Consider the following 20,599-nt stretch of genomic DNA (forward strand, 5'->3'; position numbering starts at 1 on the left):
GAAGACAGGTTTACTTCTGACGCCAGTTGTAAAGTAGTAACTCGGCGGGAGACGACTTCACGGGTAGCACACTCTTTTATTTCACCAACTTATAGTTACACGGGTGACTAACACCCACTTCGTTACACGGGTGACTAACACCCACTCAGCTACCAGGGTGACTAACACTCACTTAGCTACTCGGGTGACTAACACCCACTCAGCTACACGGGTGACCAACACCCCCCTTAGTTACTCGGGTGACTAACACCCACTCAGCTATACTAACACGGGCTCTTACGCCCCGTAGCCTTCCGGAACACACCCAGCCGGGGTGCCCGTCTCGGCTCTGGGTACCACCGTCCCAACCCACACGGGCGTCGGACTATGGGTCCCCAGTCTCGGCTCCGAGCCACACAGGGCCCCGGTCCTGACAAGGACGGCGGGACTAGGGGTCTCGGGCCACTACCTCCTCCACCCCGTCTTCGGTCTTCAACTGGTTAACACTGACCACGAGTGCTCTCGCGCGTCTCCCTTTATGCACCTCCTGCGGACGTCGCTGAGAGCACCCATCTTATTTGACCAATCACTGCGCGCTGGCTACGATCCTCTTTTCCCAGCTTGAGTCAGCGCGCCTCACCACCGGCGCGCGCGTTCATACCACGCCCACATCGCGTGCCCAACCCCGCGCCCCGTGATCCATCACTGTCGGCGCACGTCAACACCACCACTACAATTGCTAAGCCAGAATCCATCTTCTCGGTTAAAATTGTCTCTGTGTTTGTATATGTGGCTCGCCTCATGAACGAATCTCTCATGATAGCCAGATGGCTTGCAGAGAACCTCTGTCTTGGAGAAGTCAATATCATGTGAGCCCACTGAGTTGTAACAGTGATCTGCAACGGCTGAGGTGTTTGTCCTACCGTGTTTCAGGTCAGCTTTATGTTCACGGATGCGGTCCGAGACATGTCGTTTGGTTTCCCCCATGTAACTGCTACCACAGAGGCAACTTAGTTTGTAGACGCCAGGGTACTGTATGTCTGGAACCACATCTTTTACAGACGGTACCAGATCACGGATTTTATGTACTGTGTTGAATCGGACCTGGATCTTGTGTTTAATCAGGATTTTGGAGATCTTTTTTGTGACCCCAGCAATGTAGGGTAAGGTGATGGTCTTGAAAGGCTCCTCAACAGGATCCTTCTTGATGGTTGGAGTGATGGCTTTGCGGATTGTGTAGTCGGAGTAACCATTAGCCTTAAGAGCTTGGCGTACGTGTTTGAGTTCACTGGAAATGTGTTCATGGTCGGAGATGCATTGGGCTCTATGATATAGAGTCTTGATGAGGGAATTCTTCTGGGATGGATGGTGGTGGGAATCCGGTTTTAGATAAGCATCCGTGTGGGTGGCTTTCCTGTAGACAGAGTGGCTCATTGAACCATCAGGTCTCCTTTTGATTAGGACATCCAAAAAGGGTAGCTTGCCATCATTTTCGACTTCCATGGTGAATCTGATGGCTGGGTGTATGGAATTGATGTGGTCGAGCAATTGGTCTAGAGCAGGCCGGCCATGTGGCCAGATGACAAAAGTGTCGTCGTTGCTTTGTGCCACCACGGACATTTGCCAGCAATTCCAATGAGTTATCTCCGCAAAATAGTAGCGTAAGAAGGCGGCATGGGATGATCTTGCCACGAGGGTTCTCTTATCACCAGCACTTTCTTTACCACGTAACTTATCGCGATTTCAGAACCAAACAACAAGGAAACCAAAATAAAACGTAAGAGAAACCTTCCAACAATAGCCTGCTTTTAGCAGGAGCTCCACACTATTGCCGATCACGAGGGCAAGTCCCGGAGCCTGCCAGCGCAGAACTGGTTTGTGTGATTGTGTGCCGTTATATAGGATTTTACACATTATCTAACGACTTCTCTAATGCGACTCTCTCGACTTAGATGTTCCTGTCCACTTTCACACCCCCGGAGCATTCATCCGGCCAGCCTTGGCTGGCCTTTTGTTTTGGCTCTGCAGACATCCCGGCGCTTAATATCATAAAGACCATCCTCGCTTCCTTCGGAAGTCATCCAGTTTGTATGGGCACAGACCCACTTAATTGCCCCTTGATGTGGTGTGTGTGACATGCGTTTAAGTGTGAGATATCCTTGGTTACCCTCCCCTCTCTGGGTGTTCATGTATAGGTTTATCCCTTCTCCTATTGAGCCTGCTTTGCTGAGTTAGAGTTCAACTCACAACCAACTAGGAATTCATATCTTAATTTCATTAATTCCCTAAAACGTATTAAGGCCCAAAGCACATGTGGTGTATCCATCGGGTGAGCCTCAGTTCATCTCTGGTTCTGGCTCCGCAGACATCCTGGCACCTGATGCCATAACCCCTATAAAACTATCCTTTAGAGGTCATGCCAAAATTTGTGTAGGTACAGATCCACTTAATTTCCCCTTGATGTGGTGTGTGTGTGTGCTGTCCTTGTGTTTAAGTGAAACGGCCATCCTCCCTCTTTAGGTCGACTTATCCTTAAAATTAATTCCTGCTGCAGCATGCAATGACAGCGACTGGGAAGACAAAGGTGGTCGGGCAGGCTCTGGTTATACCCCTGGTATATATATTATTTTGGTCGTGTAGAATTTATATCATTCGCATTATGTATATCTTATAAATGATCCTTTGGTTCAATACTCCAATACAAAACTTCCATAATTCGTTATCAAGTATATGCTTAGCCCAGACCATGCCGTAAAATTAATTATTAATATGCGTGTGCGAAATGGCCATGCAACGTTACATCCTCTCATCAAGTTAACGTTTACTCCCATGATGTTTGTGAATATTCCTATGCGCTGGTTGCTATTTCAAACGTTTCAACTTTCCAGATGACCGTACTTGTGAATAAATAACCGCTGAAATGCTGAGTGTGTCTTATGAGGGCATAGCTGCGAGTTTCAGGGGGTTAATTTTGACCTTTTTATGGCCTTTCCCGTTTGTTCCTCTTGGCATATTGCCCTGGCCTCCTCTTTGGAAGTGGTTGTTGCCAGCTGTCCCATCTCCCCCCTTTTACGGCCTGCCATGGGTTTGCTTCCTCTCTATGGTGTTATTAATTAGTTTATTCCTTGGAGGAAAAACGAAATCTCACACTACCCAGGACCGTTAGAAGCTCTTACGATTTTCATGAGGCTTGGTAATTAAGCCTCTACGTTTGTAAATTCTCCATGATTATTCGATTCCCGTTCTGCCATGAAGCCATGTGTCTGTGTACCGTGATCTAAGACAACCAAACTATAAAATATTACATTTGGGATTTAAGATAGGAGAAAGACATTATTTGGAAAAGGCAAATATACAGCAGTCGTGATCTTTGTGTAATTCAGTAGTGACCTGTGTGTATCAGTAGTGACCTGTGTGTATCAGTAGTTACCTGTGTGTATCAGTAGTGACCTGTGTGTATCAGTAGTGACCTGTGTGTGTATCAGTAGTGACCTGTGTGTATCAGTAGTGACCTGTGTGTGTATCAGTAGTGACCTGTGTGTATCAGTAGTGACCTGTGTGTATCAGTAGTGACCTGTGTGTGGTCAGTAGTGACCTGTGTGTATCAGTAGTGACCTGTGTGTATCAGTAGTGACCTGTGTGTATCAGTAGTGACCTGTGTGTGTATCAGTAGTGACCTGTGTGTATCAGTAGTGACCTGTGTGTGTATCAGTAGTGACCTATGTGTGTATCAGTAGTGACCTGTGTGTATCAGTAGTGACCTGTGTGTATCAGTAGTGACCTGTGTGTGGTCAGTAGTGACCTGTGTGTGTATCAGTAGTGACCTGTGTGTGTATCAGTAGTGACCTGTGTGTGTCAGTAGTGACCTGTGTGTATCAGTAGTGACCTGTGTGTATCAGTAGTGACCTGTGTGTGTATCAGTAGTGACCTGTGTGTGGTCAGTAGTGACCTGTGTGTGTATCAGTAGTGACCTGTGTGTGTATCAGTAGTGACCTGTGTGTGTATCAGTAGTGACCTGTGTGTGGTCAGTAGTGACCTGTGTGTGTGTCAGTAGTGACCTGTGTGTGTATCAGTAGTGACCTGTGTGTGTATCAGTAGTGACCTGTGTGTATCAGTAGTGACCTGTGTGTGTCAGTAGTGACCTGTGTGTGGTCAGTAGTGACCTGTGTGTATCAGTAGTGACCTGTGTGTGTATCAGTAGTGACTTGTGTGTATCAGTAGTGACCTGTGTGTGTATCATTAGTGACCTGTGTGTGTATCAGTAGTGACCTGTGTGTGTCAGTAGTGACCTGTGTGTATCAGTAGTGACCTGTGTGTATCAGTAGTGACCTGTGTGTGGTCAGTAGTGACCTGTGTGTGTATCAGTAGTGACCTGTGTGTGTATCAGTAGTGACCTGTGTGTATCAGTAGTGACCTGTGTGTGTCAGTAGTGACCTGTGTGTGGTCAGTAGTGACCTGTGTGTATCAGTAGTGACCTGTGTGTATCAGTAGTGACCTGTGTGTGTATCAGTAGTGACCTGTGTGTATCAGTAGTGACCTGTGTGTGTATCAGTAGTGACCTGTGTGTGTATCAGTAGTGACCTGTGTGTGTCAGTAGTGACCTGTGTGTATCAGTAGTGACCTGTGTGTGTATCAGTAGTGACCTGTGTGTATCAGTAGTGACCTGTGTGTATCAGTAGTGACCTGTGTGTGGTCAGTAGTGACCTGTGTGTATCAGTAGTGACCTGTGTGTGTATCAGTAGTGACCTGTGTGTGTATCAGTAGTGACCTGTGTGTATCAGTAGTGACCTGTGTGTGTATCAGTAGTGACCTTTGTGTGTATCAGTAGTGACCTGTGTGTATTAGTAGTGACCTGTGTGTGTATCAGTAGTGACCTGTGTGTGTATCAGTAGTGACCTGTGTGTGGTCAGTAGTGACCCGTGTGTATCAGTAGTGACCTGTGTGTATCAGTAGTGACCTGTGTGTGTATCAGTAGTGACCTGTGTGTATCAGTAGTGACCTGTGTGTGTATCAGTAGTGACCTGTGTGTGGTCAGTAGTGACCTGTGTGTGTATCACTAGTGACCTGTGTGTGTATCAGTAGTGACCTGTGTGTGTATCAGTAGTGACCTGTGTGTGGTCAGTAGTGACCTGTGTGTGGTCAGTAGTGACCTGTGTGTGTATCAGTAGTGACCTGTGTGTGGTCAGTAGTGACCTGTGTGTGTATCAGTAGTGACCTGTGTGTGTATCAGTAGTGACCTGTGTGTGGTCAGTAGTGACCTGTGTGTGTATCAGTAGTGACCTGTGTGTATCAGTAGTGACCTGTGTGTGTATCAGTAGTGACCTGTGTGTGGTCAGTAGTGACCTGTGTGTGGTCAGTAGTGACCTGTGTGTGGTCAGTAGTGACCTGTGTGTGTATCAGTAGTGACCTGTGTGTGGTCAGTAGTGACATGTGTGTGTATCAGTGGTGTTATATTTATTTTGGCGTATTATCTATTTAAACCACTGTTAGGCTGATATGTGTTAGAAGGAGGCCAAGAGCTGTCTTCCCGGCGTTCTGGTAATCTGTCGGGAAAAGGGTGGGGGTTGGCATGACAGAATAAAAATAACTATCGATTGACCACCTGTAATACGTACGATGCTCAGGGAGGCTGTAAAGCCAGGCACAAGATAAACATAACCAACTGGTATTTTGTAGATCGTTCTCTTGGCTGTATGTAACGATGGGTTGATCCATTGAAGGAACTATCCGTAGTATCTTGTATCGATCCACGTTGCACAGAAGTTAATTTTTTGATCCATCTCCATATGCATGTATGAGCCTATGTTGACCTTCATTCGCACCGTACGTAGGCAACCGTGCTAATCGGAGGTGCGAATGTGCTGATGCCCACACCCAACAAAAGCACGCACAAATTGTATACCGTACACAAGTTCCTAGGTGTGTTGTTACAGGATCGCAAAAGCAAAAGAGGTGGTGGCTTCAATCCAACAGTGGATTGACAGCAAGGCTCATAATTATGTTGGTCTTGTGAACGTATTGAGGCTGTAGTGGTGACACCCACTTTGAGTGGGTGAGGCTGAGGTTTGGTTATGAGCCAACTAACTTTTTTTTATTCCACATGTTTTTGCATGATTCTCACGATCTACATCATCATCACCGGTCCTGTCATAAGATGATGATAGTGTTGATGACGAAAGGAAAATACGTTTCGCTTAACGTTGCCTCACTTAAAGTCGCATTTTTCAGAAATGCGACTGAAAATGCAATTGATGGCTTTATGAACAAATCTGTGATAAACCACGTCAAGTTTCAACTGCTTTGATTTTCACTCACCCGCCCGGTTGTCGTCGTCCGATTACGACTTATACAACACGTCAATTTACTTGCTAATTTCTCCAGCCCCACCCCTCCATGCACGCCACAAACCCTCCCCCCTCTCTTCCCGGTGCCTCCCGTCCCTGTACACCACAAACCCTCTTCCCTCTCCCTTGTAAACTCCCACTGCCAAACTACTTCCCCACCCATCTCTCTCCCCTCCCGTGCCTATATAAAAGCACAACTACAGATCATTTTCTCACACCGGAAGATGGATGCTTGTGTTGCGACCGAAACGTCGTGTTTTCTTTTGTTCTAATATTTTTTTCTATCCACGTGACTTTACCGAAAGAACCAGAGAGTATGGATTCCTGCAGTCACGAAATCTTCAAATCAAGATAGAAACGTAGGTCTTCGCTAGCTTCTTGTAACTATACGTAAGCAATTTGTATAATTGGATGCAACTGGCAGTATCTGATGCAACGTTCTTGAGTAATATCGTAGACAGAGCTAAATGGAAGATGTATGTATGTTGAATTTCTTTCGCACCGTACATACGCCAACAGTGCTAATCTGAGGTTTGGGACCATGATCGCTGAGGTTTTGCAATGTAGAGAGAAACAAATATATACAACAGGTGACGTCATGGACAATTCGCCTTCTTCATAGCACATATGTTTAATGCTTTTATAGCTCAGTTTTGTAATTTGTGATATAATCAATATATAGTTAATGTATTGAAGGAGATTTGGATTGCAGAGAATTTAATATTTGGCTTTGATTAAACGTTAATTTATGTTTGCAATAGTTTCGGTTCCTCAAGTTATACAGCAAATGTATGCTGTACTTAATTTTATTTGTTTTGCTTTTTTCATTTTGCAAATGAGAATCATCCTGGTCTCTTGAGTTCTCAAATGAATAAACAAATTAAATGTGAAACTTGGTTAAAGCTGATTAAATATTCTTCTGGCTGAGTTCCTTAGACAGGGCCATTATGAACCTCACATGACCTTTATAAAGCTCCTCATGAAGCGAGATAAACTAAGACCTATTGGTTGAATCCAAGACTTGACAGCACGTTGTCTCTGACATCGTCATTATAAAATTCACACCGCCATCATGAACCTCTTGAGACTAAGAGACTTCCAGACATTGACTCCATGCGCTATGAAGGTTGTCTTGTCAATGGCTTTCATGCAGCCATTGTGAACCACCTGATAATATAATCTGACTTCCAGACAACAGGGCTTGAACCCTGAACTTTGGTGGTGCAAACGCAGTGTCTCCTAAGGCAACCATTACGGGTCGTGTATTGTTAATCACGGTGCTGTGTCTGTGCAGGTGCACTCAGTACTTACTTGAAGGAAATGGTTTCCGGAGCACATTGACGAATAATTTCACGAAGTCCCAAAGCGATGGAAATAATTAAGGAAATTGTGGAGAACGAACCAAAAACTCCACATAGCCATATGGGTATGGGACTTATAGGTGGAGTTGGATTTGTAGTTGGCGTGGGAGTTGTGGTTGGCGTGGAAGTTGTGTTTGGCGTAGACGTTGTATTTGACGTTGGAGTTGTGGTTGGTAGAGACGTTGTATTTGACGTTGAAGTTGTTGATATTTTTGCTACAGAAGACAAAATGCACACACGCACACACTCTAATAAAGCGTATATATACCCAACACACGCAACAACAACAACCGCCATTCGCCACTAAGTGGCGGTGACGTCACCACGACGCTTGTGCTAGGCTATGCGCACCTTGAGGCCACGTGAAGTGTCGAACGTCCACTGGCAGGAAGTCACGGGGCAGGCCCAGGTGCCACGGGTCGACTGACTGAGATGACTGGCTGATGCACCACCTGTGCCCCCTACTGTGCCAACTTGCTGTGATTTAGCCACCTGGCGTCCTGCTCGTTGTTGTGAGCGTTGCTCCTCTGCCCTCCGTTTTTGTTGGAGGGCGACTGCCTCTAATTGCCCAGTAGCATCCTTCACGAGCCTCCTCCACAGAGGCCGATATTTACACCACTGGTACCAGTTATCGGCAAGTCCACTCAACTCCACATCCACATCATAACATCTCTTCTCTAGCCCGTGCCGCGCCCTTTTAGCCCCCTCGATCCGGCCGAACAAAAGTTGTTTAGGCATGCGGTGGCTGGGCATGCAGGCTACATGGCCCAGCCAACGCAGCCTTGACTGCCGTAGGAGCTCACCGATGGGACTTTGTCCAGATCTTTCAAGGATTTATGAGCTCCTCACACAATCCAGCCTGGTTGAACCCAGGATGGATCGTAGGCAGGCCAGCCTAAATGTTTCTAGCCGGCGAAGATGTTCCATTAGGGGGGGTCCACGTTTCGCAAGCATAGAGAAGGAAGAATATGGCCATGGCCGAGAATACCTGGAGCTTCATGCGGAGCAAGAGACCAGGTAGCTTCCACACAACGTTACGCAACCGATGAAAAGATAATGCCGCTCAACCGATTCAGAGTGAGACCTCTGCTGTTAAACCGGAGCCGGTCATGAGCACACTGCCCAGGTATGGGAAACTCTCCACTCTCTCCACAACTGCCCCATTACCAATTGAGAGTTGTGGGGGTGGAGTGTCCGATGGTACAAAATACCCAGGCAGCTGTTTAATTTTGGTGGGGCTGATGGTAAGGCCCCACCTCTTAGTGGCAAGCTCCAGGTTCAGCAGCAGCGCCTCCAACTCCTCCTTTGAGTGAGCAGTTATCACCAGATCATTGGCATACGTAACATGGTTGAGCAATAGGGTGCCATCCCTTGACCGCACCCGGGCATCGATCAGCCTCCCATTGTATCTGTACCAGATGGAAATTCCTCCGGTACAGACATTGAAGGCTTCACGAACTACCTGGTCAAAATAGATGTTAAATAATGTGGGAGCCAGAGAGCATTCCTGTCGCACCCCAAGGTGTACAGGGAATGGCTCTGATTCTCTGCCACGTAGTTTTACCCGGGCCCACTCACCATCATGAAGGTCCTTATTGATCGTGAGCAAAGGGTCAGGGACTCCAAAAGCACGAAGAACAACCCAGAGCCCAGGGCTACTGATGGTATCATAGGCCTTGACCAGGTCAATAAAGCAGAGATGTAGGTCTTGTTGGAATTCCTTACAACTCTGCTGTAGCAAACGGACAGAAAATATGGCATCTGTGCAGGACCCGCCCTTTCTTAAAACCGCATTGTGGCTCCGCAAGCCTCTCCTCAGTATGCCTAGCAAGGCGATGTTGAATAATCCTTGCCAGGACCTTTCCCGGCACACTGAACAGTGAGATGCCCCTGTAGTTGTTACAGTCTGTGTGGTCCCCCTTCTTAAAGAGGGGGACTACCAGGGCATCCTTTCAATCCTGTGGAACCCGTTCAGTTGTCCAGAGTGTTGTTATTATGGCATGTAGTGCAGTCTGTGCACATATACGCCACCGTCCCTCAGCATTTCGCTTGGGAGATCATCTCTGCCCGGTGCCTTTCCTGGTCTCAGACTCTGGATCGCCTTCAGTACTTCCTCAACAGATGGCACCTGAGCCAGCCACTCACAGGGGGTGACTTCTTCCTCCAATATTGTAGGCACCGCAGCCTTGGCAGGGTCATCCCCATTTTGCCCCATGTTGTTTCCTGGGTGAGGGATTTTTCCTCCCCCAGGACCTCACAGAAATGCTCACAACAAATCTGCAAACCTGTTCCTGGGGTTTGGAGATTGGATCACCGTTCTTTCCCCAAATGATGGTAATAGCTGTGGCACTGCAGGTTACTTTTTTGATTGAATTAAAGAGCGAATTGTGAGGCAGACTCCATCTTCTCAGCAACCCAAAACCACCACCTATCCTTGCAGCGCCTCACAGCTCTCTGAACCTCCAAGCAAAGGCTGCCATAAGCCTTCTCATTCTCCGACGTGGGATGCTGTAGCCGATGAGAGTGGGCCTGTCGCTTTTTATCAGCCAGCTTGAACACCTCTGTCAGCTCGGGTCTCTGGGGAGGTCTGGACCGTGTTCCCAAAGCAGCCATTTCAGCTGCATGAGCCACAGTTCTAAACCTCGCCCATTTCCCCTCGACATCAGGAGGAGTGGGGGAGGATGCCGACCCCAGCCACAAGCGATGATGGAATTCTCGCTTGCAGCTTTCATCAGTTACACACATGAGTGCACGCACATATACAGACGACAACTTTCTCTTGATATTCTCTTGTCTTCTTTCTCCAAGCAATCCTATTCTGGTATACAGGAGGCTGGGGGTTCGATCCCGACCCTGATGCCTGCTGTATGTTTGGAGTTTGCATGTCTCCCTCTCCGTGGTCGAGTAGATGTTTTTCTCCGGGTCCTCAAGTTGTTCCCTTTACATTTAGAACCAACATGCATTTCGAGTATTTACATTATTTGGCTGCTTATAAATGTTCACGTGATAAGCCACTTTGTTGAGATATCATGTGTGGCCAGGCCAGGTCGCTTCTGAAAATAAGTTAATAGGTCAGTGGGTTTGGCCTGGTAAAATAAACACAAATATATGTTAGTAGTTTATTTACCTTTCCTATACTTTGCACTCCAATCGTATTTCCCTATTATTTGTTGTTATAACTTTCTGACCCCCCCCCTACTGGACATCTGTGAAACAGAGCTTCATAGCTCATCGGATTCCTCCAGTATAAATACATATTCTGATTCTGATTCTAAACTTCACAGTCCTTTATATCTTGGCTATCCACTTGTAGTCGCCTCTTTTTAGGCGTGCCTCTCGATCTCTGGCGTGATGATTCGATGTTCATAACCTCTTTTCCTTTTGATTCTCATGATATGTCCCATCAAGCCATCCATGCCAACTTTATCCTAGAATGTCCGAAATGGGTATCATGAGCCCCTAACCCTATCCGAGATGACCTAGCCGTGTGCATCGGCCTTTTCCCCAAGATTATCCGAAATTGGTAAGACTAACCCCTGCAAGGTTTACTGTCCAAACTCAGTCATCTCTCCTTTCAATTAGATACAGTATTCGTAAATAATTAAACACCTGTAGTAAGCATTTTATAATGTGGACCATGATATGCAGTTACAAAGATTAAAATGCCTAACGTGTTCAACGTGTGCAATGAACTAAACTACTTTTTTTATTTTACCAGGTAAGGCCCAATGAGCTATGTAGCTATTCTCAGAAGCAACCTGGCCACAAATGATTTCTGAATGAAGTAGCTTATCACGTGCACCGGAGGACCCTGAGAAAATGTCACGCAACCACGGGGAGAACGTTCAAGGGATATTTCATTTACAAACGCATCTGGATAACTGCCTACATTCTAAAGAGTAATCATTAATTGATTGATTGATATAAATACTTACATAAAAAAAAATCCATCTTCAAAAAGTCCAGTAAACCCATCGTCTCCTCTTCAAAACAAACCAATATTTCACAGACTCTATGCAAAATAGACGTTGAACGACAGAATTAGCTAATTTGAAAGGTGAGATGTATATATACATTTTAAGAGCAGTCGAAATATCTTATGATTATAGTCACATTAAATTAAACCATCTGCGCATTTGGTATTCACATAATTTTTATACTGCAAGGCTATCTTGAAGGCATTGTTTTCGTGGAAAGTTTAAATTAAATAAGTTGTTAATATCCATGGTAATTTTAACAATATGGACCGTAATGTCAGCGCAGATGGTGCCCATGTAATTATTATGGCACTTGCAGTATTACCGGCATAATATCCACAGCACAAATCGTGATAAATACAAGTTCAGCACAAGGCCCATTTTGAAAGTAGTGGCATGAACAACAATTGGCAGGGCTGTATCATTGTTGAATACTGGGCATGGCAATAAAGCTCGCTTGGTTTATTGCCAGAGGGTGAGTTGAGTGCTGCTCTAAGCTTCCGTGACTTGATCGTTTGAGAAAAGGTAAACAATATTGTGGGTAAATGAAAGACAAAAAATAAAGCAATAATAAACTCACCGGCCCGCCCTGTCCCTCTCTTCCCGTGAATCGTAACGAGGGGGACAGGTCGGCTAAATAGACACTAATAACAATAATGAAGTTCGGAGACGATGATGATGTTCTGTCCTCCTAAGACGTGTGCGACTCCACGACCGATGAGCACCAGAGGTTTGTGAATTGGCAACAACAACGCTTTATTTAAAAGTGTTATTTCGAGAAGCGTTTGCGTGCCTGCAATCATGACCAGACACACCACCACCCTTCAGCTCATTCCCTCAGCACGGAATCCACCCCAAATATGAATTGGGGGTGTGCTCCATGGTCTGCTGTGCACGTGAGGCTCGGAGTCCTGTACATGATCACCATGACGTTCACGAATAATAAAAAACGCGCCTGGCTACCCGCAGCCATTACAGCAGCGAAATGTCATACAAACACGGCTCATGAGGTTCCCATACCCTACAACATGCTGCAGATTGCACACTTACAAGTGCAATTCATCACAGGTAAGCCCACACCGGCTCCAATCATATTGCATTATTTAATACACAACACGAAAGACATTGAATACAGTCATTGGTAACGGTTCAGTACATACTGAAAGAGAAACAGTACAGAAGATTACCTGTAAGATCACAGAATATCTAACGTAATATAACAAGGTGTAAATAGTAAAAATATTTATAAATGGGGTAGTAAATAAGCAATTTGACAGCAATTTAACTGTATTTTTACTTACATCTTTTATCAACAGTTGTTAAATAGAAAGTCATACTTTCTAGAGAACACAGTTTACGTTCTTTCACAACAGTTTTCGGCATTAGTTCTGGCTATTCTTTTTCCACAAAAAGAAAATTTGTTTTCGCAGTAAATTAGAATAAACAGACAAAAGAAAAACCGAGACCGTGAACTGTGGTAAATTTATGTCCTTTACTTTTTCTATCAGATATTAGGAAGCCACTGGGAGCTATGCACTTTTAAATCATCTACATTGAAAACTAATTCCTATCTAACTGATTTTTTGTGTTTAGTTTGTTTCCCTTCGCCCGCACCTCCGATTAGCAAGGTTGGATATGTATGGTGCGAAAGAAGATCAACATATATACATTCCATCTGAGAGAAAAAAACCATGAAGAAAAACTAAGAGGTAGAGGCTGGGGGTGTGAGCCATAGAGAGAAAACAATGATGATCATACGGCTGAACATGCTGGATTTGTGCTACCCCCGCGGCAGTGGGTGATTATAAACTGCAGAATCCACCACCGTAAACGGACTCCAAAGTAGGGTGCCATTGCGAAACATCTACTGGAATATCGAAATCAATAGGAAGAATATTCACGAGCATGTGTCCATGGTGAACACTACCATTGGTGGATTCTGCCCAAGGTAGTCACTGCCCGTGGTGAAACATGTCCACCCTGTAAACTATTCATGGCATTTGCCTCTCAAGATGGTTCTGACCGATCCCCATGGCTCAGGGTCTAAGGAAACTGAAGCACTTTAGTATTTGTGTCTGGCACGTGAATGTCCCCGTCCAGGGCAACACAGGGCTACTCACAACGTTACCATCATCCGGGTGGGTTTGTGGGGAGTGTTGATTCATTTTGTAAAGGGAAAGAAAAAAAACATGTCCATTTTACATCGATGCTACTCATGAGCATGTCTCAAATTTTCTTCATTTTTAAGTACCAGTGCACATTACAATGGAAATTCCCCATAAATTGTTTTTTTTTAATAAAAAAAAAACTTCCCCGCCAATTAACAACATCGATTATATAGAGAGAAAGGTAACTGTATTGTTAAACGTCTGCGGCAGATTTACAACATCCCGTAGAACCTGCAATGGAAGCCCTAATCTGTTAATGTGGCAGCTCACGGAGGCATACATTATGCTTGGCTTTCTTTTCTGTGACGTCTTCTTTAACTATAAACAATTATCACTGCTGGCATACAAAGTGCACATTCCTGTGATGTTAAAACTGTGCTTGTTATATTTGGGAGGACCCAACTCCCGATCTCACTGCACTTGATAGAATGTAAAATAAAGCAGGGTATTGATGATCCATCACATACAGATTTCTTGCAGTCACGCATTTACGCCCGAGTCACTTCCTTAGCATTATTTTATAGCAACGCAATGGACGCTGTTCCTGTGTACTTTACATTTTCATGCCTCCACCTATTTTGAGTCATTGGTCTACCAGACTCCGTCATCTCATTTACTGTGTTCAGCCACCATACGTCTATTACACGTGGGAGTGTGCTGTTTGTTGCTGACCGCTCAGTGTATTGGGCCTCTGGGCTTGTACGCAGCGACCGTGATTAAATGTGTTCTATGGGCCAAAGGTTTTAAGGGGCGCCACGATGTCTAGGATATATAGTGAGGGAAAAAAGTATTTGATCCCCTGCTTATTTTGTACGTCTGCCCACTGACAAATAAATGCTCAATCTATAATTTTAATGGTAGGTTAATTCGAACAGTGAGAGAGAATAACAACAAAAAATCTAGAAAAACGCATGTCAAAAATGTTATACATTGATTTGCATTTTAATGAGGGAAATAAGTATTTGACCCCCTCTCAATCAGAAAGATTTCTGGCTCCCAGGTGTATTTTAAACAGGTAACGAGCTGAGATTAGGAGCACACTCTTAAAGGGAGTGCTCCTAATCTCAGCTTGTTACCTGTATAGGACTCGTACTGACGCGACAGCTTCTTTGTCTTTCTTGGTTCTTAATTAACTCGTATGGTTCACATCTCCTCCGTCGTCAACACTCGATATCCCTCCGTACACTTCAACTCACAACTCCCCATCAACATCACTCGATGTCCCTCCGCTCGCTCCGCTGGCTTCGCTCGCTCTCCTTCTGCTCTCTCTCTCTCCACCAGGGTCCGTTACTTCGCTGCTATCCTACGCTGTGCTCGCTCCATCCACTGCTACTCTATCTGTATTCTCTCTGTCCACTGCTACCTTATACTGTATTCTTTTTGTCCACTGCTACCCTATGCTATGCCCTCTCTGTCCACTGCTACCTCATACTATACCCTCTCTATCCGCTGCTCCGTCTCTCCATCTGTTCGTCACTCGTCCCAGGCACCAACTCCCGTTTCGCTCCACGCTCTCCGCCTTTATCCCTGAACCAATTCCCCTTAATTAATTAGATCATCCCCCCGCTTTGCCACTCACCCCCAGCCCCCAGTGTCACGTGGCGTTGTTGGTGTAGACACCGCGGCGCCAATTACAGACACCCATACCTCTCGTCCAATCACAGGCCTGCATCCTCAATTACCCCCGGCCACCTGCAGCCCCCCTTAACTATCCCGCCATCTTAATTAGTACAATAACAACAGTAAGTCGCTCAGCGCCCTGTGTCCCCGTTTGCCCTCACTGTCCGCCACGTGCATGCATCTCAACCCAGGCGTGACGCGTGTTTCTCAAGCCCTATACCTGTATAAAAGACACCTGTTCACAGAAGAAATCAATAAATCAGATTCCAAACTCTCCACCAGGGCCAAGACCAAAGAGCTCTCCAAGGATGTCAGGACAAGATTGTAGACCTACACAAGGCTGGAATGGGCTACAAGACCATCGCCAAGCAGCTTGGTGAGAAGGTGACAACAGTTGGTGCGATTATTCGCAAATGTAAGAAACACAAAAGAACTGTCAATCTCCCTCGGCATGGGGCTCCATGCAAAATCTCACCTCATGGAGTTGCAATGATCATGAGAACGGTGAGGAATCAGCCCAGAACTACACGAGAGGATCTTGTCAATGATCTCAAGGCAGCTGGGACCATAGTCACCAATAAAACAGTTAGTAACACACTACGCCGTGAAGGACTGAAATCCTGCAGCGCCCGCAAGGTCCCCCGTCTGAAGTTTGCCAATGAACATCTGAATGATTCAGAGGACAACTGGGTGAAAGTGTTGTGGTCAGATGAGACCAAAATGGAGCTCTTTGGCATCAACTCAACTCGCCGTGTTTGGAGGAGGAGGAATGCTGCCTATGACCCCAAGAACACCATTCCCACCGTCAAACATGGAGGTGGAAACATTATGCTTTGGGGGTGTTTTTCTGCTAAAGAGACAGGACAACTTCACCGCATCAAAGGGACGATGGATGGGGCCATGTACCATCAAATCTTGGGTGAGAACCTCTTTCCCTCAGCCAAGACATTGAAAATGGGTCGTGGATGGGTATTCCAGCATGACAATGACCCAAAACACACCTTCAAGGCAACAAAGGAGTGGCTTCAAGAAGAAGCACATTAAGGTCCTGGAGTGGCCTAGCCAGTCTCCAGACCTTAATCCCATAGAAAATCTGTGGAGGGAGCTGAAGGTTCGAGTTGCCAAACGTCAGCCTCGTAACCTTAATGACTTGGAGAAGATCTGCAAAGAGGAGTGGGACAAAATCCCTCCTGAGATGTGTGCAAACCTGGTGGTCAACTACAAGAAACGTCTGACCTCTGTGATTGCCAACAAGGGTTTTGCCACCAAGTACTAAGTCATGTTTTGCAGAGGGGTCAATTAATTATTTTCCTCATTAAAATGCAAATCAATTTATAACATTTTTTACATGCGTTTTTCTGGATTTTGTTGTTGTTATTCTGTCTCTCACTGTTCAAATAAACTTACCATTAAAATTATAGACTGATCATTTCTTTGTCAGTGGGAAAACGTACAAAATCAGCCGGGGATCAAATACTTTTTTTCCTCACCTTATTATCTTCCTCGCCTGGTATGCAGGAGGTCAGGAGTTCGATCTCGACCCTGACGCCAGTTGGATAGGAGTTTGTGTGTCTCTTTCCCCATGGTCGCATAGATTTTCCTTCTCCAAGTCCTCAGTTTTTCCCTCCACATTCAGAATCAACATGCATTTCAAATTTTTGGCTGCTGCTATAAATTCCTACGTGATAAGCCACTTAGTTGCGCTATAATTTTTGGCCAGGTCGCTTCTGAAAAAGAAGCTAATAGCTCAGTGGGCTTTACCTGGTAAAATAAAAAAAAATTGACTTGTTTACTTTTCCTATATAGCTCATCGTATTCATCTAGTGTGAATAAATACATATTCATATTTTGGTTTTGTTTAATCAACACAAAGCACTGTGCTGGCTCTCCGAGTGGTGTTAGCACGATGGGATTTCTGCCAACTGCTGCGAATCCAAATTACAGCTGGGTTGAGTAAAATGCACATTACCTTGCTTCCACTGTGAGGGCTGAGGTCCACTGCAAATACAATACAATAAACTTGGTTAATTATCGACATTAAAACTCATAATAACATCGAGTCACGCTTTGTTCTGGTCAAACCGGTCTGCACAATAAACGAGTATATAAAAGTCCACATTCCCACCGTCATGTGTGTTGAACATATTTCTCACCGTATGTAGTCAACTGTGCTAATCGGAGGTACAGGGGAAGGACAAACAACTAAACACAAAAAGCAGTTCGAAATAAATTATGTTTGAATTTAAATGATAATTTAAAAGTGCATAGCTCCAATGGCTTCTTAATATCGGAAGGAAGAACGCTGTAGACGGTCGTGGAAGCCCATCTGAAAGCGCGCAATGCAATGACTGTCTTTGTTCGATGGCGAGGCAAAGGCGGCTGCTGCAAGGATGACCGGAGTTCATTGAAGTTTTGAAGGAGACACCCAGACAAATAGATTGAAAACAAGGTTCTTTTCGGGACTTATGGTGTTGATTGAGTGTCCCTGGCAAAGCAATGATGAATGATATACCCCACATCCACATGAAGAAAAATATGTTACATCACCTTAAAGCGAGATCTCACATTCTCTGAAAACTCAAGGCTCAAGTTCCCTTCCTATCGTTTGATCCAATTAAGAACATTAAACTCTTGAGCGATGACTGGGGAAGGAAAGTTTAGGTGGTTCATCGCTTATCACACTGCCTTCTGAACTAAGCAATCATAGTTCGATTGCCACTCATGGCCCACATCGGTCGCGAATATATATTGAATTGTCCTGGACCTCCCCGAAGCCGACTCCGTCTTAACATTTGTAGCTCATGCAGTGTGTAAATCTCAGCACTGGGGAGACAAAGGCAGAAAAGTCTGATTCTGGAAACACCACTCTGTTGTGCACCATGGCGAGCTGCACAAGTACTTGCTATCAGCACACCCCGAAGTGGCCCGTGCAGGCTACATGGCATCCTTCTCCTTTATGAAACCACAAAACGACTGTGCTACTCACATTGTCTTCTACTCTCGCTCTCCGCAATTCTGCTGGTGGTGAAGCTGGCTCCGTGTGTCTTTCTCTACCAGTGGTTGTTATATAGTAGGTGGTGGAGGTGTGGGAGCTTTAATTTACTGTGCAATGTAACTAAAAATGACAGGTATGTGAATTTGCGGAATCTGGATTTTCAAGGCCAGCAAACTGTGTGCTGGGGGACAAACGTGGTACCATAATTATACATTTGTCAAAAAAAACTTTACGTGGGGTTTTCCCACACACAAAAACTACTGTTCACATTGTTTAACTGTACGTGGAAGGGTTCCTAAACCTTGCACAAACAAAACGTTGGGAAAATGTCACTGCAAAATAATATCGCGAGGTGGCATCGGAAAAGCTCCACCCCACGTTGGCAACCGGAAACAGAACAACTCTTTCAAGAAATCCACAGCAGGAAAATGTTTTTGCTGTGGATTTCACACCTGATGATGATTGCTTGTGTTGCAGTCGAAACGTCGTGAGCTTTCTTTTATATTACTTTATTATTTCCCTTCTACGTAACTTTACTGAAAGAACCAAGAATATGAATCTCTGCAGTCAAGAAAGCTTTAAATCAAAATGTAACTCTTTCAAGAGTTCATCAGAACCAGTGGCCAAGAAAAGGGCCCTACACTTTACAGGAAGGAAACGTTGGGAAGACTGCACTGTAGACTTGGACATCACTCACTGCAGCCGTAAAGACGTGCAGCTTCTCCGCATACCTATAGCTGCATCTAAAACAACAGAGCACAGACCGCCCAAAAAAACTACAGTGCAAGCTGTGGTTCCCCATACGTGGTCATGCTCTAAAGGCAGAAATCGACCAGCTTACTAAACAAGCTGACCGTAAACAACTACTACAAGTGACAAATCTAACAAGACCACACAATGTATCTGATATAGAAGTGGTCTGTTAGTGCCACAAAATATAACAAGATTACTATGTTTTTTCTCATTCCTTCTTACCTGATGATGGCTGCTTGTGTTGCAACCGAAACGTCGTATTCTATTATTATTTGATTTGATTTTCTACTTGACTTTACCAAAAGAACCAAAGAGTAATTCCTGCAGTCACAAAAGCTTCGAACCTGATCTAAAAAGATTCTAGAATATAGTGACCTATGTCTTGAATTCCTAAGGAACCTAGGACTATATGAACAACAATGATTTGTAACCCTCTTCACCTTCATACCCAGGACAGGCCAAATCCCAAAAGTGTGGAAGGAAGCGAAAGTCATCGTCATTTTGAAACCCAGATACAAACAAGATGTATGCTTCAACTATATGCAAACATCCTTTTGATCTCCACCGCCAAGCTTAATGGAATGAGCCATGATTGGCAGACTGTCCCCCATTATTGATCCCTGACTATGTATTAAAGAATACGGATGTCGAACTGGCCATAGCTGCTGAAATCTGATTGTTTGCTTTACCACCCTCATAGAAGCTGATTTACAGTATTGACAGAGCATGGATTGGCCTATTTGCTGCCTTTGACACCATTTGGCATCGAGGTATTCTGCTGAAGATGACCAATATCATAAGATACCACATCGCAGGTGCACAGACACACCTCATTTAAGAACCCTAATATCGAACCTCTTGACTTTGACATTCCCCGAAGGCACTGGTTGAACCATCAATCGCATCAGAACATCAACAGGCTGATGTGCTGTTGTATATGTCGGGTTATGAAATTTTGATGATTTTTTAAATGAAAATAAAAAAAATTGCGTAAATCGTGGAAATTTTTGCGATTATGTTGATGTGGGCAGTTATGATAATTAGTCTTAGCTTCGTTATCCAGAGTTGTATCAATCAGGATAAAACGATTATCTTTGATTAAACATTTATTGATTATCTTAGTGTGTTTATGTTATGTTAGGTCTCCAAATTCATATCTCAACGCAGGATACAGTTCTTATAATTAAGATAGTTATGCATGGACTTGGAAAGAAACACTCAACACTTCTGTGTTATGCAATTTTAATTCTAAACAAAAATATGACACTCTAATATGCGAACTCTCTTGCTCGGAATTATCCACGGTACCATCGGGGAGATTTCTCTCAGTGAGCAGCACATTTAACCATCAATGATTGCTGGTTTCACTTTGGCAACCGCACATCATTAATTCCACCACGTA

At 44.7% G+C, this 20,599-nt stretch overlaps 1 long non-coding RNA gene across 3 annotated transcripts; it reads right to left on the minus strand.

Moving 5' to 3' along the window:
- Nucleotides 1-5,273: 5,273 nt before the first annotated feature.
- Nucleotides 5,274-20,197, minus strand: LOC133361685 (uncharacterized). 3 transcript variants are annotated; one of them, XR_009757406.1, is made up of 5 exons: nt 18,436-20,197; nt 17,419-17,447; nt 11,620-12,454; nt 7,635-7,899; nt 5,274-5,522 (listed from the first exon to the last, which is right to left on the minus strand). It is a non-coding gene; the product is annotated as an uncharacterized LOC133361685 (long non-coding RNA). The 3 variants fall into 3 exon arrangements; XR_009757405.1 differs by lacking the exons at nt 5,274-5,522; nt 7,635-7,899 and having other exon boundaries at nt 10,522-12,454; XR_009757407.1 differs by lacking the exons at nt 5,274-5,522; nt 7,635-7,899; nt 11,620-12,454 and adding an exon at nt 16,525-17,073.
- Nucleotides 20,198-20,599: the final 402 nt, after the last annotated feature.

Source organism: Lethenteron reissneri, unplaced genomic scaffold (genome assembly GCF_015708825.2).
Source record: "Lethenteron reissneri isolate LAM-NWPU_2019-01 unplaced genomic scaffold, ASM1570882v1 scaffold_120, whole genome shotgun sequence".
Lineage (NCBI taxonomy): Eukaryota > Metazoa > Chordata > Hyperoartia > Petromyzontiformes > Petromyzontidae > Lethenteron > Lethenteron reissneri.